Source organism: Trachypithecus francoisi, unplaced genomic scaffold (assembly GCF_009764315.1).
Source record: "Trachypithecus francoisi isolate TF-2019V2 unplaced genomic scaffold, Tfra_2.0 Lachesis_group10, whole genome shotgun sequence".
Lineage (NCBI taxonomy): Eukaryota > Metazoa > Chordata > Mammalia > Primates > Cercopithecidae > Trachypithecus > Trachypithecus francoisi.
In genome coordinates, this window is record NW_022681455.1 from 11,309,578 (window position 1) to 11,332,709 (window position 23,132).

Genomic DNA, 23,132 nt, shown 5'->3' on the forward strand with positions numbered 1-23,132 from the left:
ATGGTTTTTTGATAGAGTCGGCGTTTCACGGTGTTACCTAGGCTGGTCTCAAATTCCTGGGCTCAATTGATCTTCTTGTCTTGGCCTCCCAAAGCGCTGTGATTACAGGCGGGAGCCACCACTCCTGGCTGAAGTCAGTGTACTTATAGAAGCATTCATTGAAATACAAAAAGAATGAAAGAACAGATATATAGAATAAGACTGAGTTAAAATTGTTGGCTTTTAATGATAATAAAGAATTTACCGACTGGGTGCAGTGGCTCACACCTGTAATCCCAGCAATTTGGGAGGCCGAAGTGGGCAGATCACCTGAGGTCAGGTGTTTGAGACCAGCCTGGCCACCATGGTGAAACCCTGTCTCTACTAAAAACACAAAAATTAGCCTGGCATGGTGGTGGGCACCTGTAATCCCGGCTACTTGGGAGGCTGAGGCAGGAGAATCACTTGAACCCAGGAGGTGGAAGTTGCAGTGAGCCGAGACTGGGCTGCTGCACTCTAGCCTGGTCAACAAGAGCAAAACTTCGTCACATATACACACACACGCACACACACACACATGTGCGCACACACACTACCAGTATTTGGGGAAAAAGGGCTAAATTGATATTTATTTCAACTGGCCCAAATGGGAGAATTATGTCATATCACAGGTTTTAAACTAGTTTCAGAGGTATTTAAATCTGCTTGAAATTAGGAAGAGGGATTTTACTTATCTGTAAGAAATTTCAGTAAAGATGAAAATTAAAATGGGAATTTGTGAACTTAGAAAAAGGTCAAGTATCTGAAATTTCTCATTACATAAAAGTGGTATTTGGCCGGGCGCGGTGGCTCAAGCCTGTAATCCCAGCACTATGGGAGGCCGAGACGGGCGGATCACAAGGTCAGGAGATCGAGACCATCCTGGCTAACACGGTGAAACCCCATCTCTACTAAAAATACAAAAACTAGCCGGGCGAGGTGACGGGCGCCTGTAGTCCCAGCTACTCCGGAGGCTGAGGCAGGAGAATGGCGTAAACCCGGAGGCGGAGCTTGCAGTGAGCTGAGATCCGGCCTGGGCGACAGAGCAAGACTCCGTCTCAAAAAAAAAAAAAAAAAAAAAAAAAAAGTGGTATTTTCGGCCGGGCGCAGTGGCTCAAGCCTGTAATTCCAGCACTTTGGGAGGCCGAGACGGGCGGATCACGAGGTCAGGAGATAGAGACCATCCTGACTAACACGGTGAAATCCCGTCTCTACAAAAAACTAGCCAGGCAAGGTGGCGGCGCCTGTAGTCCCAGCTACTCGGGAGGCTGAGGCAGGAGAATGGCGTGAACCCGGGAGGCGGAGCTTGCAGTGGGCTGAGATCTGGCCACTGCACTCCAGCCTGGGCGACAGAGCGAGACTCCGTCTCAAAAAAAAAAAAAAAAAAGTGGTATTTTCCTCTCGTCTTAAAACATTTAACAAAAAATCCAAACATCTGAGGTTAACTGTAATTCAGTGAAGTTAAGCCATTTACTACAAACAAAGTATCTGTTAAAGGTTTTGGGCTGGAAATGAGTGATGGCAGTGCAGGGTAGACCTTCTAAGAACTTCTGCTCCTCCAGCTCTGCTCTGGGCTTTGTCTGGTTAGGTGACAGGTCATTCTAGCTGCTGTGACAATAAATTTCTGACTTTCTCTGATGTCTTAGGCTATTCAGGGAGCTACAGAGAATTTGGGCATGAGGATTGAGAGAATTATAGCTATGCTACTTATTTTGGTCTTTTTCTGTAGAGTGTGGAAAACCTTTATTTTACAACACCATTACCAGATTTATAGTCAATCTGGTTTATGGACTATTTCATTCACTAAACACTAATATCTAAGTTGAGATTGGCAGAGGGGATATCACAGACCTCCTTGGGTGTCTGAATAAAGTATGACTTTTCTTTCCAGAAAATGCATACACAAAATTGCATACAAATGTAGATACAGGTTTCCGATAGCCCCTATGGGGCCATGCACTCAATTAAATAACTATTTTTTTCCCCTTTCTTGTGATTTCTTTCCTTTTTAATGCATACATAATAGATATGTGTAGTTTCTGGGTTGTTTTGGTCTGTCTTTATTTCCGAAGATAAATTCAGTTTGTGATAGTAAAATGGATCACTTATTAATTGGGTTGTGCCCAGTTAAATATCCAAGGGTGTTCTGAAGAATAATCTCTTTACTTCCTCTGAATTAAACCTAGAGTAAACCATTAAAAAACAACAGCAACAACAACCAAAACCAACAAACACTCTTGGGCGGATGCGGTGGCTCACGCCTGTAATACCAGCACTTTGGAAGGCCAAGACAGGTGGATCACCTGAGATCAGGAGTTTTAGACCAGCCTGGCCAACTCTACTAAAAGTCCAAAAACTAGCCAGGTGTGGTGGCGTGTGCCTGTAATCTCTCAGCTACTCTGGAGGCTGAGGTATAAGACTCGCTTGAACCCGGGAGGCAGAGGTTGCAGTGAGCCGAGATCGCATCACTGCACTCCAGTCTGGGCAACAGAGTGTGACTCTGTCTTAAAACAAGCAAACAACAAACCCACTCTCTTGTTGATAAACAAAGATAAAACACTCCCCTGATGAAAGGGGTTTGCCATGGGGCGCTTTCTTGCATTCTGTCAACTTCAATTAGCAAGCAAAGCTACAGTGTTCATTACCTTAGATTACAGTAGTGATTAACTGTAATTAAAGGGAGCTAGAATTACAGTATCACCAAATGCAGACTATGTGGTTTCTCTCTTTCCCCCGCCTCTTTTTCTTTTTTTTTTAATGTTCCAGGGATCTCAATATAGCCACATACAGTGATTTCTTGCCCCAGGCTTTTCCTACAATCCCAGAAATAATAGTAACACTTATCTACAAAAAATAAACAAGCAGGCACTTTTATGACAGCTGGAGACCTTGAACACACTTGGCCATGGCTTATCAGCCTCCAATGACGTAGTCTGAAGCAAAGAACCTCTTGGGCCTTTAACTTTATCGCTAATAGCAACATCCCCAGCAGCCTCACATCCACCTACAGGAGCTGGCAGAACCCTAGAGAGCAGCTGCTCTAATGCTCTCATCTGGTTCAGTGAAGTTACTTAACACAGCACTTAGGAAGGGTCCATTTCCATTCCATGCAGATACTCTCATTAGTTATTTACATTCAGTCTAGCAGGACAGACAAACAAAAAGAGACAGTTGAGGCTCCAAAGAGGGAAGTCAAAGAAAGAGAACAGATTGAGGATTTCAGGGAAGGCTTCTAGGAGGAGGTAATGCCTTAGCTGAGTATTGGAGGAAGCAGAGGGGTTAGATGACTGGAGAAGGAAACTGGGGACGAGAAATGGGGCATTCCGATCCCAGGTGATGGCACAGGCAAAGAGGAACGACAGTCAAGCATCAATCTTTTTTGGTCCATTCTTCAAGTTCAGATTCCTTTATTTACTTTTTTCGAGATAGGGTCTCACTCTGTCTTCCAGGCTGGAATGCAGTGGTGCTATCACACCTCAAACTCCTGGGCTCAAGCGATTCTCCCGCTTTAGCATCTCAAGAGTTGGGACCATAGTTGCTGCCACACCTGATTAATTTTTTTAATCTTATTTTTTGTAGAAATGGGGTCTCATTTTGTTGCCCAGGCTGGTCTTGAACTCCTGGCCTCAAGTGATCCTCCCATTTTGGTCTCTCAAAGTGCTGGGATTAGAGGAGTGAGCCACTGCGCCTGGCCCAGATCCCTTTGCGGATCCATTTTCCCTGCTTCAGCTGCCTTTGGCAGAACAGAAAGGTCTGCTCAGGCAGTGTGAAACTGGCCTTGTTGCAGAATGATTTGGTAGCATGGCTAAGTCTGGTCTTAACACTTAGCAGGTGCAATCTGAGCTCCTGCACTTCTTGGAGGGCAACTTTCCAGCAAGGGAAGGGCCAGCAGGTTCAGTCTAAGCAGCTACAAGGGCCCAGTGTGGGGAGGGGGTAAACATATCCAAGGAATCGAAGAAATCAAGATAAAGTCTTGGGCCTCAATGGCTTCATCTTCATAGTCCTCCTTTAAGCTTACCCCATACTTTTGTGTTTGGAAGGAAAAATGCAGTCTTGACATGGCGACATCAACTACATGTGGCTGAATCTGCAGCTTCATACATCAGGGAAGTTGTACGTCATCCATTCCAATGTTTTGACTTCCTCTCTACCTCTGCTCCCTCCTCTCCAATCTCAGCCATTTTCTCCAGCTGTTATTGGTAAAGAAATGATAAACATGCACATAGCTGAAGTATGACAATATTATACAGAGCTGCATTTGGGCCCCTGCTATGTAAACTAGGCTCATGTATTGAAAAACCACAATAAGCAACAAGACGCATCCTTTCTCTGAAAGCATGTTTCTGTCTAGTTCTACTATCAAGATCTTTTCCCAAGCACTTCCACTGGCCTTGGTGTGCACAGACCCTGGAGGTATGGGATGAGAATGGAGCTACAGAGGAGTCTCCAAGGGGCAGAAAGAAAAGCCATGACTGGGAGCCACAGTTGGAAGGATCATTTCTTTGTTTTCAGCTTCATCCTGGTAACATTTCATTGCATTCTCCGGTGTGCAAAGCGAGCGTTGTATACTCATACTCATACTGGGTGGTGGTTGTTTTTATATGCTCTTCATGACTGTCTGCTGGATTTTCCTCTGTCTTCTTTCCAGTTGGATTAATCACTTCCCTCTTGACCCTGAAACCATCAGCCTATCTGTGCCAAAACACCACCTCCCACAGAGATAGGGCCTGGTGAGTATATCCGTCACGTAGCTCTGCTTGTCTTCCAGTCTTCATGATTAACAGGAACAAGTGGCTCTGTGCTGGCATCCGAAAAAAAAGACACTCCTATTGCTTAACCATTGCCCAATTTAACTCACTTGACGAAGTGATTTCTTGGAAATTGGCTAGGTGAAGGTTTATTGAAAGAAGTATCCAAGATTATGATATTGGGAATTAAATAGCCATACGATTAACCATCTACTTTTCCTTATGTGAATGTACTTTACCTAATAGATACATTCTTGAAAATGTGTATCCAAGTTGAGATTAAAAAAAATTATAACTAGCACAGAGGTGTCAGCTACTTAAGACTCTGGTTAAAATGAGCAATTCCTTTGTAAATGAACAATCCCTTTCTAATTTAGTTTCTATAAGAACAAGTGTTCAAAAGGGTTGAATTTGCTAAAAGCAAGGGCAACCTGAATCATGACAAGTGCCACACAGTGCCACCAATGCTGAGGTGCAAATGGCCGGGAACTGCGCCTATCTGTGTGCGTTCATCTGTATTGCCCTTGACACAGTCCCCACCTGTGGTCAAGCCTTCTACTCCCTTTCCTGCCAGCAGATTCCACCCTGCCAGTGGCTTGATATGACTTCATTTATTTGAGGTTGTGAGTCAATATTATCAAGATCCAAATTACCCTGGGCATTGTTCATACAACGGAAGGCAGAAATGGACATCCATGACATGTAGGGCAACTGTTAGTAGAGCCTCATTCAATATGAAATTGTTCCCTGGAAAATTCCTCTGTTCACCCAGACAGCAAGTGATTCAGATGTCAAGATTAAGGAAAATGACTATGGGGGTGGACAGGCACTTTGAAGTGCTCTGATCTCTTTTTACATGATTGGTTTCTTTTTCATTAGCATTTTCCTAAGTCGAGCAAAGAAATGCTGCCTACCTGAATGTCACGTCAACATCCAAATGTGCTTTTCCTCTTTCTAATAATAGAAATCAGCCAAAGGCTGCAATGAACATGCTTACGAGATACTGTTTCCAGGCAAACTCCAAAAGTTGTTTTGAGACCAAATCCCTTTTCCACTCTCTCTCCCTCTCTATATCAAGCACAAGAACCAGATTAGAATTGGAGTTAGTATTTGTTAGGAGCTTTTCAGAGCATACCTTCATTTGCACATATCCCAATTACCAAGTTTTATGGAAGTAATAATGGAGTATTTTGTTATAAAGGGGTATGAGATAGGGCTAAATGACCTGGGCCGTCCCTGTTGTCAGGGAGTGTCCATGTCTTATGTTCTGAAGGATGATGTGGGCCCCACTCTTCAGACCCTTCCTTGGACCTGGAAGGGGTACCCAGTCACATCTCACTCTCCTGGCCCTCGGTGCAGACAGGGCTGCAGCTAGTGCCACACTCCGGGCCCCTTTCACCAGGTTGTGAATGCTGTAGATCAACCTTGGTTTCTCACAAGCACCCCTAGGTCTATCCTTGCTCTCTGGGAGTATTAATGCCTTCCTTATTTCCCAGTAATCAATATTCAACTGGCTCATTAATCCACTTCTGGATCTGCTGGGCACAGAGCACTGTACTCTCTGTTGTGAACACCAAGCTGAATAATACCTACTACATCACAATAATATATGACCTCCGACCTGTTAGAATGGCTGTTACCAAAAAATAAAACATGAAAAAACCAATGATGTATGTTGGTGAGGATGTGAATAAAAGAACCCTAATACACGACTGGGGAGGATGCACACTAGTACAGTCTAATGGAAAAAAGTAGGGAAATTCCTCAAAACATTAAAAACAGGACTACCATATGGCCCAGCAATTTCACTCTGGTCTGGATACATACCCACTTCTAGGTACATATCTACAGGAAATGAAATCAGTGTGTCCAAGAGCTCTCTGCACCCCCATGTTCATTGTAGCAGTATTGACAAGAGCCAAGTTATGGAATCAACCTAATGGATAATGGATAAATGAATAAATGTTGATGAATAGAGAAAATGCAGGACATACAGATAGTAGAATACTATTTATCCTCAAAAAAGGCCATGCTGGCATTTGTGACAACATGGGTGAACCTGGAGGACATTTTGCTCAGTGAAATAAACCAGACACAGAAAGACCAATACAATACGTTCTCACTTATTTGTGGGCTATACAAAAGTGGAACTCATCGAAGTAAAGAGTAGAAACGTGGTTAGGAGAAGCTAAGGTTGGAAACAGGAGGTACAGGAATTGAGGAGATGTTAGTAAAAGGATACAAAATTTCAGTTAGGCAGGAGGAGTAAGTTCAGAGAATCTATTGTGTGTCATGGTGACTATAGTTAATAGTAAAGTATTGCGTACTCAAAAATTGCTGAGAGTAGATTTTAAGTATTTTTACCTTAAAAAATGATATGTGAGCTAATGCATATGTTACTTAGCTTGATTTAGCCATTGCACAAACATTCAAAACATCATGCTGTACATCATAAACATATACAATTCTTATTTGTCATTTAAAATACATATTATATATATATACACACACACAAAATTTTTAAAAGACCCCCTGCATGTTCTCAGCTAGTAAATGGTCTAGCAAGGAGGCCGACGTGCCCACAGGCAGCAAGCTCAGCACCTTGTCAAGGGTGCTGGGGTAGAAACAAGCACAGAGCAAACAGAGCAGGTGTGACTGATGAGTTAATGGTTTACTTGTATTAATGCTCGTCAGTACAAGCTGCAAGCCGGGAAATTCTTCCAAACCACTCAAATCACTCAGCATTGGACTTTTTCTTGTTTTTTTTTTTTTTTTTTTTTTTTGTATTTTTTTTAGTAGAGACGGGGTTTCACCATGTTAGCCAGGATGGTCTCAATCTCCTGACCTCGTGATCCGCCTGTCTCGGCCTCCCAAAGTGCTAGGATTACAGGCTTGAGCCACCGCACCCGGCCGGGCTTTTTCTTTTCTAGTGACACATCTACTCAAACTAGGGGAGGATGTTCTTGGAGTTACTGACTTTGCTAAAGCAGCACCCACATTAAAAAAAAATGAGAACCGAAGATAGAAAGCACATATTTCAACCTCCCCAAACGGGAAGTTAGATTATACTTTAGATAATCACTACTTCAAAGTGTTTTGATCATAAGAAATCATCTCAAGACATCCTTAGATACTGATGGATCAATCTATAGTAAATTGGTGGAGATGTCATAAATTCAAAACTTCAAACAATATGCTAGATTTGGAAGTGGGAGATATCTTTCAGCTGTGCAAATAGAAACAGGGCTAGATTAAGAAATCTAATTTAAAAAACCTCCACCAATACCAATTAAAATGGAAATTACCTGGGAGAAAATGAGTCTTGATTAAGAGAAATGCCTGTGTTATAGATTTTTAAAGGCAAGTTAATTATTATTATTTAGCTACTACTTCATTGGCATTCATCATATGCTAACCCGCATCATTGGCTCTGTATGTGTGTCTGTTGTGTGTGTGTGTTTGTGTGTGGGTTGTGTGTGCGTTTGTTGTGTGTGTTGTGTGTGTGTGTTGTGTGTGTGGGTGCGTGCGCCCATGATGAGTTTTCTCTCCTTATCTAAAATGTAAGTTCCTTAAGGGAAGGGACTAGAACAGGAGTTTCCAGGGAGTGGGTACACAGAGGGTGCTGCTGTTGCTGCTACTTACGCTTTTGGCCCACCTGAACCCAAATCAGTGCTTAAAATCCTACCATGGCAAATCTCATTAGGGCTTTTTTTAACTTCAACCCCAGCTATTTCTGGAGGTCCTGGTTCTCTGATTCTGATGCTTTTGCAGAAGGGCATCTGAGTACTGGAGGGGAACAAGATTGATTCCATCTTCTCTCTTTACTCAGGAGAGCACAGTAGGAACATGTGTCAGGCTTCCAAGAGAAAACAGAGCCAAATAGTGGCCATTATTATAGCATAATGCATACGTGATGGGAAAAAGGGACTCAAAGGAATTTGGAAGGAACATAATGGAGTGACAAGAATAAACAGTTCAATTAGATTCTGGTAAAGGAATATGTCCCTGGTTATAGGATGATCTGGAAAAAAAATAAATAAACTAGTGATGAAAATGAAAATAAAGTCACTGCAGAGTTTCTAAGGCAGCAAAGCAAGTGTACCAGCACAGTACGAGAGGGCTCCAACGCCCAGTGGGTGCATCTCGAAGTGACTAATTTTCATTTGTAATATGGTGCAGTGGCAAAGCATGGGGCAGAACTAGCGCGCGGCATAGACATCCACTGGGAAAGCCACCAGCCCCTCAGCAATGTCTCTTGTCCTTACACTTAAAATGGAAGCTGCTGGAAGAAAAGGGTTTCTGCCTCTACTTGCACCACTGAGTACTTGATAGGTAATGAGACTGGTTTTGGAGAGCAAATGGAAAAGAATGGCTACTTAAGTCAATAGTGGGAGGTTGGAAGAATGAAACTTTTATTAGACAAAAGGTCAACATTCATGAGTGAGAAGAGAGGAGTGGCGTCTGGGGGTGGGGAAGTGGTGGAGGAAGAAATTCCAAAGCATGCTGCAAATGGGACGCAGGAATGTGGTTCAATTAGCAAAGGAAGTGAGCTAGGAGGTCTGAGTTCTAACAGGCATGGGCAGGAGATGGAAAAGAGACAGAGGTGAGCTGGTGAGGAAAGGCTCAGAGAGCAGCGTGAACCAGCCCACAGGGATGAGGCACGTTGCCTTCAGCCCTGAGATTCTCAAGGAGCCTAGGACATCTTAAAAAATTGGACTTTTGCCCATAGCAGTGTTGGACCATCTCAGTTTGGTGCTAAAGGTCTGTGGTGGAGGCACATTTCTTCCAGCATGTGGGGGCTTGAGGGGCAATTCTCTTTCTGATTCTACAGCGGATGTTGTGTAGCGTTCACCCACTCTAGGGCAATAGGGACTTTCTTTGGTGACTTCCCAGCTACAGAATGATTAGTAATAGCTAACTCAGCTGGTTCTTCACCATTTGCCTCCCTCCCACCCACCCAGATTCATTCTCTTTCTTCCCTTGCTTTGCTGTGGGAGTGCGTCTTGAGAAGCTGAACCTGAGGACCACTTCTTTTCCACTCCCTGGCGTCTCACTGGGTCCAGCCAGTGGGAGGGAGGCTCCTGCAAGAGGTCAGAGGCTGGAGGGAGAATGAGAGTCGGGTGCTTCCTCTCAGCTCCTCCCTGCTTCTCTCCACAGCCTCAGCTTTCCCTGGGATCTAATAACACAGCTTCTTCCCCTCCCCTTTCCTGCCCAGGCTAGTCAAGCTTCTCACTGTTGCCAGCCTCTGGGGACCACAACAGAATTGTGCTCTTTTCCCTGTCCACACCTCTGCCTCTCCTCTTTGATAATCTGAAGTGAATTCCGTGCCCTGCCAGACCCTGCCGGCTGTGCTGAGTGTTGTGATGTCCCCGGCCTTGTCCCCAGCCCTCTCTGTGCACTGACTCACTGAGTCCTTCCAACACCTATAGATGAGGTTGGGGTTCGAAAAGGTTAAGATACTTATTCAAGGCCACAGAGTTGAGGTTTGAACCTAGGTAATTGAGCTCTAGACCCCAAGCACTTAACCACTGATCCATTCTACCTCTCTCCTAGCTTGAGGTCACGTTGCTGAGGCACAGCTAAGAATGAGAAAGTTGAAGATTCAAAGAGCTCAAAATACATGTCAAAAAGGTTTATACACTAAAGCTTATTTGTAGGAAAATCTCTCAGATCATATTAACTATTATTTTGTGCATAATTCTAACAGATAAGATAATGGATTTCCCATCTCAGTGGTTCTCAGCCTTGGCTACTCAACACAGTCACCTGGGGAGTTGCAATCTGTCCTCATGCCCAGGCCATACCCCAGGCCAGTGAAATCACAGTTCTGGAGATGGAACCCAGGAGATTTCAGCATGCTGCCAACATTCAGAACCACTGTCCTAGCCCACAGCAGCAATTACTAGAAGGCAGGGATTACAGATGGACAGGTCGGGGGATGTAAGTAGAGAGTAACAGCTGACAGCTACACAAAGGGAGGCTAAAGAGTTAAAAAAAAAAAAAAGCAGAGGGAAAAAGAGTCTGATCTGGGTTCATTTAATGTCTGGGCAATCTACCCCTAGATCTGCAGACATCTTATTGTTTTTATTATAACATTGTACCCATTATTCTGAGCCAGTTAAAAAATAGAAATATTGCCATTACACTTGATTGAAGTAAAGGCAATAGATGCCTTTTGGAAAGTTGTCTTTATCCTAAAAGGCTACATCATTAAGGATGTTCTTAAATAGGGTAAACTTGACCTATCTGGAAGGTTCACTTAAAATATGATATTTCCAACTGATCTGTTGATGCCAAGTAAATGAGGAATTACTGCGGGACTGCACATGTTTGTCGGAATACTCACACCTGCTGACTTTCAGCAGATGAGAAATTCACTTGCTCCTGATTCATGCTCACAGATGACATTTTCATATTTCTTGGCCCTAATGTGGGTGCTTGGACAAACACGAGAGCTCCCCAGGCCATGGCAAAAGCAGAGGACGATGCCAGTGGCGCGTTCTGCTGGAAATGGTCCGCGGCACCGGGAAAGCAAAGGCTTTGTGTGTCTCAGCGTGGGCTGCGGTCTCCCGGTTGTTATTGTTGGTTGTTCTTTTTGGACTGGGGTTGGAATATTCCAACAATCTGTTCCTGACAGCAGACCAAACAACTTTTATTTCTTTCTTCTGTTTCTCGTGGCTGGTCTTCTTGTTTACATGCTTGCCTACGAAAGCTGATGTTGTGATGTGAGGATGGCTCGCAGGATATCAAGGCTGTCTCAGGGCTCCCCCTTTCATTAGTTGAGAAGCCGGGGCCAGGCAAGGGGAAATTCAACAATCGCCATTCCCACTGCAAACAAATAGCTCTTGTTCTCCTCCTGCTCCCCGCACCCCTGAAACTCCACTGTTGCTTATTCCTTCCCTCCAGTTCTTCAAGGACACTAGCACTGCTTTGCATTAGCTCACCTTGAAAACAAAGATGTCCCAGAGGAACATTGCGGGTGGCTTCCGGGAAAGGTCTTGCAGCTACAGGCTTGTCCAGGCTCAGCTCCTGCCTGGGCGGGATTCTCATCCTTGGCCTACTGACATTTGGGGCCAGATCGTTCTTCGTGGTGGGGGCTGCCCTGTGCATTATAGGACGGTAAGCATCATCCCTGGTCTCTACTCTCTAGATGTTAATTGCGTGCCTTCCCCCATTTTTGACAATAAAAAAAAGTCTCTATTCATTGCCAAAGTTTCGTGGGGGATACAATCACCTCCAGTTGAGAAACAACATGCCAAGGGGAAGATGTATGGAGACCTTAGCTTTCCAACTCCATCAGACACTGGGCACCCTGGGGCCAAGGAACTAAACTAACATCTCAAGGACGTTCACACCACCACTTGGCTGTGAGGTGTATGGGCTGTGGTCCTCTCTCTAAAGTATTTTCATATAAGTGAAGAGTTAGACCTGTTTTGTATGGATCCTGGATTGACCCGGAACTTTCCAGCAGTCAGAGCTGGCCAGGAGAAATGAGCAGCCTGAGGAGTGGCTGGCCCCCACCATGGGGAGGACTGGGTGTCTTCCATTTGCTTCTCCAGGACCATGTTCACCCTCTTCTCCCCTGCTCTGCACCCCAGAGTCTGATCTGCAGGTATTCCATTGGGCGGCTCCTCTGCCCTTTGGCTTCCAGTTGGGTGAAGAAGGAAGTAAAGTCTGGATATTTTCCCCCGCCTCTCTCATCCCTACAAGGTCACTGTGGCCTGGCTGTGTCCCTCAACCAACGGTCTTGACTCCTGTTGGAGGCCCCATGCTTAGAGCCCTCTTCTGCCTCTTAGGCATGGTGAGGGAGGCTTCCCTGATACTAGCCCTGGCCACTGCATTGCCCTTTGGGTTTGCTGCACCCTGGCCTCACTTGTAGCTAGTCCTGGCATCAAATCCTCTGAGTTCTTGTTACATTAGGATAATCTGGGTGTGTCCTGTATTTCTTTCCGGGATCTTGTCTAATACAGGAAGTCATGGGGATTTTATATTGAGGACACATGGACCTTCAAGGTCTCTTTGAACCCACAGATTCTACGACATGTATAAGTGTTCAATGGTTGCTCAAACACTAGCCTGAGAAGAAAAACCTTATCCTCTTGGCTGAGAGATAATGACTATTTATTCATAACTTCCTATATTTTATCATTACTGTGGAGGAAAGACAGGCGTGTTTATAACGCCAAATGCTTGTGTCGCAGATAGTATCGGTTGTTGAACCAAGAACCACCCTTTTGACTCTTCCTTCTTGCTTACAGAACCCCGACTTCTTCCACCTTCCTCGGAGTAGCCATGTCCTTTGAGAGGCTCTGGGCTCTTCCCCAGCCCCGTGTAATATTGATTTCTATCATTCTGCCTTCCAGGACTGTTGCAGCCAGACATGGGTGCATGGTACAGTTCTGGGTTCGTTGAAAAGAGTATTATGCAGGAGGTTGCTGGTAAAGTTTTTTCACTCTTAGAAAGAGACACAATTAAAGGCTATTCCCTTTATTCCACCTCTGGACATTGGTGCGAGAAGAGGTGATATATGGAGCTACAGTAGTCCCCCTTTTTTTCTTTTGCTTTTATCTTTTTAGAGACAGGGTCTCCCTGTGTTGCCCAGGCTGGTCTTGAACTCCTGGGCTCAAGGGATCCTCCTGCCTTGGCCTCCCAAAGTGCTAGGATTACAGAGATGAGCCACCATACCTGGCCAACAGGGTGGCAGAGCCCAAAGATGAAGAAACCTTTGTCCTTGATAAGTTTGAGCCAATGACTTAACCAACCTCAGGATTACTCTTTTTTAAAAATTTTTTTAATTTTTATTTTTTTTGAGGCAGTGTCTCGCTCTGTCACCCAGGCTGGAGTGCAGTGGCATGATCTTGTCTCACTGCAAACTCTGCCTCCTGGATTCAAACGATTCTCATGCCTCAGCATCCTGGGTAGTTGGGATTACAGATGCACACCACTGTACTCAGCTAATTTTTGTAGAGACAGGGTTTCGCCATGTTGGCCGAGCTAGTCTAGATCTCTTGGCCTCAAGTGATCCACCCACCTTCGCCTCCCAAAGTGCTGGGATTACAGGGATGAGCCACTGTGCCCAGCCCTCAGAATTACTCTTCTCCAAGAATTATATTATGTGATATCATAAATGCTTTTACTGCTTAAGCTATTTTTAGTCAAGATTTCTGGTACTTGACCTGTAGCGCAAGGTACCCTAATACACGGTTTCAGGTGTTAATCTCCTTCAATTCAGTAATAAATTGTAGAGATTAAAAACATCATCTGAACCTCTCAGTGGCTTTTGCTCACTTCATCCTTAGAGGATTTTTACTGTTTGACTTCCATGTTACCATGTTTTCCAGATACTCTCTTGACATCCCTGGCTGTTCCCTCTCACTGTCTTTTCTCTGATGCTCCTCTTCTCTTTTCTAGCAAGTCACTGCATGGGTGACCTTATCCAGTGCCATGGCTTTAATGGCCATGCAGACAGTGATGACCACAAATGGAAGTCTCTCTAGCCTTGACTCTTCCCCTGAAGCCCAGCTGTGTGTATACAACTACCCACTCAACACGAACCCTGGATATCTCATAGACAATGCCAACTTCACATTTCCAGAACAGACTTGCTCTCCTTCCTCCAACCTTCACTATGGTTCTATCTCTCAGTAAATGGCATTCTCCTTTGCTATACCCAATATTAGAGTCATGTTTTACTCTTTCCTTCTTTCATGGCATGGAACCTAAACCCTACATCCCATCCTTCAACATATATCACATATCTGTTTCTTGCCTGTTTCACTACTACCTTCTTTGTTCGTCTAAGCCACCAATATCTCTCTCCTGAGCTACGGCAACAGCTCCTCACTGGCTGTTCTGCTTTCCTCTGGCTCCCCTGAGATCTGTTCTGGGTATATCGGCCCAAGTGATTTTTCTAAACAAGGTCAGATCTTCACTTTCCCTCTGGACCTCTCCAGTGGTTTCGTATCTCACTTGGAATATACAGAAAAGTCGTTAGGATCACCTACAATGCCTTATATGGTTTGGCCTTTGGATGCCTCTCCAACGATCTCTTTATTGCAACTATACAGGCTTCTTTTATTTTCCTCAAACACTTTGAGCAAACTTCTACCTTATGACCTTGGCATTTGCCACTCCCATACCTGGAATGTTCTACCAGCTAGCCAGCTGTCACCTCACTCACTGTTTTCAGGTCTCTATTCAACCGTTGCAGCCTCAGAAAGAACTAGCATTCCCTGGCATTCTCCATCTCTATACCCTATTTTATTTTTTATTCTTGAAATCCCTTACTCCTTCACAACCTATTAGAACCTTTGTGTTTATTTGCTGATTACCTATCTCTTTGGCTTGGATATAAGCTCTGTAGAAGTAGGGATTTTGTTTTGTTCACTGTTGTATCCGTTGCTCTTTTTTTTTTTTTTTTTTTTGGAGATGGAGTCTCACTCTGTCACCTAGGCTGGAGTGTAGTGGCGCGATCTTGGCTCACTGCAAGCTCCGCCTCCTGGATTCATGCCATTCTCCTGCCTCAGCCTCCCGAGTAGCTGGGACTACACGCACCTGCCACCGCGCCCGACTAATTTCTTTTTGTATTTTCAGTAGAGATGGGGTTTCACCATGTTAGCCAGGATGGTCTCGATCTCCTGACCTCGTGATCCACCCGCCTCATCCTCCCAAAGTGCCGGGATTACAGGCATCCCCTGCTCTTAAAACAATACCTGACCATGGTGAGAGGGTGGTGAGGATTTGCTGAATGAATGAATGAATGAATGGCTCAAATGCTATCCTGTTATTGTAGATCATGGAACTTGAGGAGAATCTTGGTTCCCCCCAGAGGAGGGAAAAAGGCATTTGAGATGATTAGATTCCAGAGTTTTCCTCTCTAGCAATAGTCACCACATGGATGACCTCACCCAGTGCCATGGCTTTAATGACCATGGCAACCTCCTCTTGCAAAAGAGGAAAGATTTGGGATCTAATAATCTTGAATGCCTCTTTCTTGAATCTTGAATTCTTTTCTCTTTCTATTACTTTAATACCGTCTCCTACACACAAAGGTTAATGATTGTTTTTCCTTCAAAGGTAATTCGTGTTTTTATAGGGAACAAAGTCAGCAAGCACAGAAATGGATTTCCAATTAGACAGTTTGTGTCACCAAGCCAGGAGGGAGAGTTCACGTGTGTGTGTGTGCAAGGGTGGAGGATAGTAGTGGTGAGTGATGAGAGGCACGTAGAGCCTTCCTGGGTTTGGAAATCATATCACAACATAAAACCAGTCTAGTTTATATGAGAGGTGATCTGGTCACTTCTTTACTCTAGAGCAAGGGCCAGGGTTAGTGTAGATGCATCCTTATGAAAATGTCAGTTCTCTAACGATTGCAGGAGCAATGAGGAAATATAATTCATACAATCTCCTCCAGGGTTTTAGACCCCCAAGATAGGCCAGAGTGAGATTAAGGAAGCCACTAGTAAAGCTAATTGTGGTGGAGATTTGCCTATCATGGTGAGATCCTGCATAGAGATGTCTGACATAGCATCTTAAATACAGCATCCAAAGAATGGAATGTTCCTATTCAGGGTCAGGCCTTTTAAGAACAAACCTACTGGCCGGACTCAGTGGCTCATGCCTATAATCCCAGCACTTTGGGAGGCCGAGGCAGGCAGATCACGAGGTCAGGAGATTGAGACCATCCTGGCTAACACGGTAAAACCCCGTCTCTACTAAAAATAGAAAAAAAAAAAATAGCTGGGCTTGGTAGTGGGCACCTGTAGTCTCAGCTACTAGGGAGGCTGAGGGAGGAGAATGGCATGAACCCGGGGGCGGAGGTTGCAGTGAGCTGAGGTTGTGCCACTGCACTCTATCCTGAGCGACAGAGCAAGACTCTGTCTCCAAAAAAAAAAAAAAAAAAAGAACAAATCTACTTCCAGCAAACTCAGTTCAGCCTCGATTATTCAAAACAGTTGAGAAGCATACCTGAAGGTGTTAACCAGGTGGTCTAGTTTGCTACATAAGCAAATAATATCTACCCTTTATTGGATACTCATTATGTTTCAAATACTATGTTAAGTGCTATGAAAATCAATGATTGCTAATATTTATATATTCATGTCATAAATATAATATAAAAATTACTAACATTTATATATTAATATAACTAATATTTATTAGTTATATGACAAGAATAGTTCTAAGTCTTTAGTGAGCTTATTTTATTCTTATGAAGACTGTTCTGAGGGAGGTGCCTGTATTTTCTGCACTAAGCTGATCAGAAAACTGAGTTCTAGAGAGACTGTGAGTTTCCCAAGGCCATTCAGTTATAAGTGGTGCAGCTGGGATTTGAACCCAGGCAGTTTGCCTTCACAACTGGTACTATGTTAAACTGCATAAATGTTAAACTCACTTAACATTCATGACTTTAGGAAATAGGTGCTATCGTTTCCTTTTTATAGTCCCTGCATTGTGTTGCTGTAAGAAGCCTAAGCCTCTGGTGCCTTTAGCTTGTCAGTCTTGAAGGGGAAATTGATCATTTTCCTGACAGTCTGATACTGAGAAATGTTTACAGTTCTCTGTACACCAAAAACCATAAAACCACTGTTGAGAAAAATTGAAGAAGATATAAATAAATGGAGAGATATAATGTGCTCACGAATCCAAAGACTTAATATTGGTAAGATGTCAGTTCTTCCTAAATTGATTTATCGTTTTGATATCACCCCAATCAAAAGCCCAGTAGGCTTTTTTTCATAGAAATAAACAAATCGATTCTGAGTTTCATATAGAAACACAAAGGACCTAGAACAGCAAAAACAAAAAGCAAAACAAAAATCCTCAAAAGCAAAAATCTTTATAAAAGAAGAACAAACGTGGAGGATTAATATCGCTGGACTTCAAGAATTGCAAAACTATACTAATCAAGACAATGTGATATTGGCTTAAAGATTGACAAATAGATCAACGGAATAGAAATAGGCCTACACATCTATATGGACAACTGACTTTTGACAAAGGCACAGAGAAACTTTAGCAGATGAACAGTTCTTTCAACAAATGGTGCTAGTACATGTGGATATCAGGATACAAAATAGTGCACTTCAGTTCATACCTTTCATTATATAAATATTACTTCAAAGTGGATCAGAAATAAATATAAAACCTAAAACTATAAAAATATAAGAGAAAACGTTTGTGACTTTGGGTAGGCAAGGATTTCTTAGTTACCACACCAAAAGCATAATCTGTAAAAGAGCAAACTAATAAATAGGACTTCATAAAAATTAAAAACATCTGCTCTTCTAAAGATATTGTTATTAGAATAAGGAGACAAGCCAGACACTGGAGGCAAATGTTTACAATATATAAATCTGACAAAGTGATTGTAGCCAGAATAGATAAGAAACTCTCAATACTGAATAATAAGAAAACAAACAACCCAAATAGAAAATGGACAAAATATTTGACCAGACATTTTATTGACGAGGACATACACAGATGACAAATAAGTACATGAAAAGATGCCCAACATCATTAGGCATTAGAGAAATGCAAAGTAAAGCTACTAGAAGGTACCACCACATACCTATTAGAAAGGCAAGAATTAGAAAGAAAATCTGACCATAAAATGTGTTGGCAAGGATGTGGAGGAACTGGAACTCTCAAACACTGGTGATGGGAACACAGTTAGGCAGTTTCTTAAGAAGTTAGGAATGCACTGATCATATAATCTAGTCACTGATTCTTAGGTTTTTATCCAAGAGAAAAGAAAGTGTATGCCATACAAACCCTTTTACAAAAATGTTTTTAGAATTTTATTTCTAATTGCCCCCAGCTGGGAATAAACCAAATATCTATCAAAGGTGAATGGATGAACACACTGTGGTCCATCCATATGAAGAATACTACTCAGCCATAATGAAAATAAATGAACTATTGATACATATTACAACATAGATACAAATCAAAGTAACTATTCTGAGTATAAGAAGCCAGAAAAAGGTTATATAAGAGATGCATCATTTATATAATTTTCTGGTATATCCAAACCGATGTATGGTGACAGAAAGCAGATTAATGGTTGCCTAGGAATGGGGATGGGGGTAGGAAGCAGCAGAGGTGGGATTACAAAGGGGCGTGAGAAAACTTCTGGAGGTGATGGATGTGTTTGTTATCTTGGTTTTGGCAATGGTTCCACCAGTGTATATATATGTCAATATTATCAAAATTTACTTTAAGTGAAGGCTTCTCTATTTAGTACAATTGTCATTAATATGGAACTTTTCATGGTTATCTGGTTGGGCTCACACAATTTTTTTTTAAAAAAAGGTATAATTACAGATTAAAATAATTTATATTTTAAACATGTATAGTTTATTGTATGTCAGTTATGCCTCAATAAAGCTGTTTAAAGAAGCCAAGTAGGCTGGGCACGGTGGCTCACGCTTTTAGTCTCAGCACTTTGGGAGGCTGAGGTGGGCAGATCCACTTGATATCGGGAGTTCAAGACCAGCCTGGCCAACATGGCAAAACCTCATCTCTACTAAAAATACAAAAATCAACCAGGCGTGGTGACATGCGCCTGTAATCCCAGCCACTCAAGAGGCTAAGGCAGAAGAACTGCTTGAACCTGGGAGATGGAGGTTGGAGTGAGCTGAAATCGTGCCACTGTGCTCCAGCCTGGGTGACAGAGTGAGACTGTCTCAAAACAAAACAAAACAAAAAAGTAGTTAATGTCTATGGACATAGGTTTATACATTTCTGACAAGCTGGTATGAAGGCATAGTAGTGCACAAATCCACACACACACACATACACAACACACAAATAAAAAGTGTTATAGGGGCTACAGATAATGCTCTTGAGTTTTTAGGCAATATTCTTCATCCCCTTCATCCATTCTCCTCTACGTACTTTTCCTACACATTCCTATTTAATGTTCTGTTGTAAAGCCTTCTGACTTGGTTTTGTGTGAAATCTACTGCCTCAGGTGCACAAGCTTCCAGATGGGGTTGGAGTTGGCGGCAGAGAGTAGCAAAGGGATAAGGCTAAGACACTAATCCATCACCCAGCAGGTAAGAAGTGTCACTTAACCTTCCAGCTTCTGGAAGCTGAATTTTGTAATGAGCTGTCACTGTCTTTATCACCTAACAGTTAACTGCAACTAAGTAGGGTGGTATAAAACCTGGAAAGCATTACTCTGTCAACAGTACTGATATCTTTGATGAAGCTGTCTGTGGCAGGGTCCCAGGTACAACTGAAAATCAGCACATGGCCTGTTAAATGGTTTAGGTTCTTTCCATCCCTCCACTCTGCAGACTGCTCCTGCCTTGTGTTATGCCAATTGTTTGGTCAGATCACTAGAGGTGGTCATGTTGTTAGAACATCCTGATCTTTACTTTACACGTGGCTCAGTCAAAATTACACAGGCTGGTTCAGCCATAGCTCAAGAGGAGTATGGCGTGTGGCCTGGGGTGTTACTGGGCAACATTACTGCCTGTTTAGCTGCACGCTGTAGGGTGGTGTTTACCTTAAAAAGTACACCCTGGTCTAAGGTCTGTTAGGCTCATAAAAGTGATTTTGTTGGCATTCTTAGGGTGGAGTCAGCACACCACGTCAGATATAATTAAATTAGTTTAAAATACTCTATACAACTGACAAGTAGACCAGAATGTGTTGAGGCAGAGCTGCCAATAGTCTCACTACATGAGGAGTCAAATTATCACAAGGTTGCTTGGTGTCCACAGGATCAGAACAAGTGCTCCTAATAGACCTTAGAATGGTGCTGTCAATGGCTTGAGGCTCACAACAGGGAACATCTCATAAAGGGAACCATAATACTTTTGATCAATACTGCCAAGACTATGTTTTTCTTAGATGCTTCCATGTCCAAGGACTATGCCATCCAGAAGGCCTTTCTGACCCTCTAATTCTCCCTGTTTCCTGCTTCCTTGGCTGACCAACCCCTTCTGTTCACATACCTTTCATTCAATCAGGCACAATGCAGCCGCTTGGCATTCTGCTCACTGACTTACAACCATATACTCATCTTCCTCATTACTATACCCTGGATCAGTAGGACTGAAGTTTAAGAAGTTCCCACACTCTTCTATTTCACAGACAGATGGATGATTTATTGGCTTACTTCCATAATTAGCTAATTGCAGCCATTTTGTTTCACTAGTGTGTATGTATTGAATGTATGCATTTTGCTAATTTAACTCTGAAAGTTTCCTTACTTCCAAGTCCTTTGGGGCTATCTAACCAGCTTGCCTCTCCTCTCCTGCCATTGATTTGGTTCCAGATTTTGCCATAAACTAACCTATACTCAGCAAACCCATTCATCTTATTGGCTTCAAACAGGCTGTTAATAAAATGGATACAATATTTCTGACTCACAAGAACAAACATTTTTTGAAGAGGTGGAACAGTTAGCTTGAAAAGAAGAGCTTGAGATGAAAAACTGAACAATAAAAGCACATATCATTGAATTCTTCCATTGTACTCTTTTATATCTGATCTGTAAAATCTAGGAAGTATGATTATATTTTGGGAAAAGACAGCCAAATTAAGTAATATAATTCTGGTACTGCTATGAATCTATTTTCTATTATTATTGTTTGATTTTATGTGGTAATATTTAGGTTAAATCAGCACCATACTTTGCAGTCAAATGGCAGATTTTATTTTATTAATTAACTAATTTATTTATTTTTTGAGACGGAGTCTCGCTCTGTCGCCCAGATTAGAGTGTAGTGGCACGATCTTGGCTCACTGCAACCTCCACCTCCTGGATTCATGCCATTCTCCTGCCTCAGCCTCCCGAGTAGCTGGGACTATAGGCGCCCACCACGCTCAGCTAATCTTTTGTGTTTTTAGTAGAGACGAGGTTTCACCGTGTTAGCCAGGATGGTCTTGATCTCCTGAGCTCATGATCTGCCCGCCTCGGCCTCCCAAAGTGCTGGGATTACAGACGTGAGCCACCACACCCAGCCGGCAGATATTATTTGTATTTATTTTCTCTTGCTAGCTGTTATAGGTCGGGGTAGGGAGGATAAGGAAGGAGAGAAGGAGATCTCAGACTATTAAATAATTTGTCCAAGATCCTTAAGAATAAGAGGAACAACACGCAGCCTTTAATTATTCAATGCCAGATCTCCAGGTGGAAATTTAAAAATTTAGGCAAAAAATCCTATCAGTATATAACCTCCGTAATGGTAAAATCAGAGTTTAAAAAAATAGGTATGTAACTAACTGCTCCATTAGCACTGGTGTAGACGGTTCCACGGGGGCAAAGATGCATGAAGGTTTTCACACAGGAGTTCTTTCCACTAGCATTACCTCCTCCAGACAGCCTTAAGAATCCGTTAAGGAGACTCCTTTGGCCTATTTGCCTATGTCCATTTCCTCATTCTTTAGCAGGTGTTTGTTGGAAACCTCTGTTGTTTCTCACATTTGCTCGGAATTGCGAGGAGGACAACCTTTCAAGACATACGTTTTCATGAACCACAGCGACGCTTGCAAGTCAGGCTGATACCATCCAGACCTTCACTCCCCCGAAACGCTGTCTCCACCTTTTAAGCTATCTTGACAGAATGAAACACAAAATACAAGTCTTAGTAGGTGACTTCTGGCCTCCAAATAAAGCATTATGGGGTATTCTGTTTCTATTTTCCTTGACTTTCCCCCAAGTAATTTTATATCCCTTAGGAGCCAAGAAGCATTTCCTGTAATTAGGGTTGGCTACTGGCACTTGCTCCTTGAAGTATTCATCTGTCCAGCTCCCAGACCAAGAGGCATTGCCCTGGAACTGCTGGTTTTGCAGCAGAGTAGTCATATTCCTCCTCACCCTGGAGTCCTGGATAGAAGAGCAGGAAACAAAGCTCCAACTGTACCTTGAGACCATATGAACCCTTTTATCCATTAATTGGAATTAATAGGGATGGGCAACAGGCCCTTTGGTGAACACCGAACTGGGCTGTCACTGACTAGCTGTGGGTAACATGTCTTCCGGGTCTCAGTTGCCTCAACTGCAAAACCTTAAAAGGGGGTTGAAAGAAAGGCTCAGCTAACGTCTCTCTGAGGCAGGCACTCCCAGCAGCTGTGTTCTTCCCTCTATCTCCCTGCTTTCTTCGGATTTATACTGATGATGTGATTGAGTGCTGGACGATAGAGTGCCAGTGGAAGTGATATACCCTGCTTTCCAGCCTGCTCCCTAAAATGTCCCACACCCTCCCTCTTGAAGAAGAGGGAGTGTTTAACGTGCTGGATGTGAAAGGCCCTGAGATACTGGAGCCCCATGATGGAAGAGGCCCAGACCCCTAGGTCAGCTGTCTGGGAGAGTCCCTGACTGGCCCACTAGTGAGAACAGTGTGTTGTGCT

At 43.1% G+C, this 23,132-nt stretch overlaps 1 protein-coding gene across 2 annotated transcripts in view; it reads right to left on the minus strand.

Moving 5' to 3' along the window:
* The window catches only part of NEDD9 (neural precursor cell expressed, developmentally down-regulated 9), a 201,860-nt gene that overhangs the window by 86,080 nt on the left and 92,648 nt on the right, over nucleotides 1-23,132 (minus strand). The window contains exon 2 of one of the 2 annotated variants that reach the window (XR_004438548.1): nucleotides 4,037-4,208. The exons of the other annotated variant lie outside the window; for it this stretch is intronic. The gene's annotated coding sequence lies outside the window, so the exon portion shown is untranslated. The remainder of the gene's footprint in view (nucleotides 1-4,036; nucleotides 4,209-23,132) is intronic. 2 annotated transcript variants of the gene reach the window in all.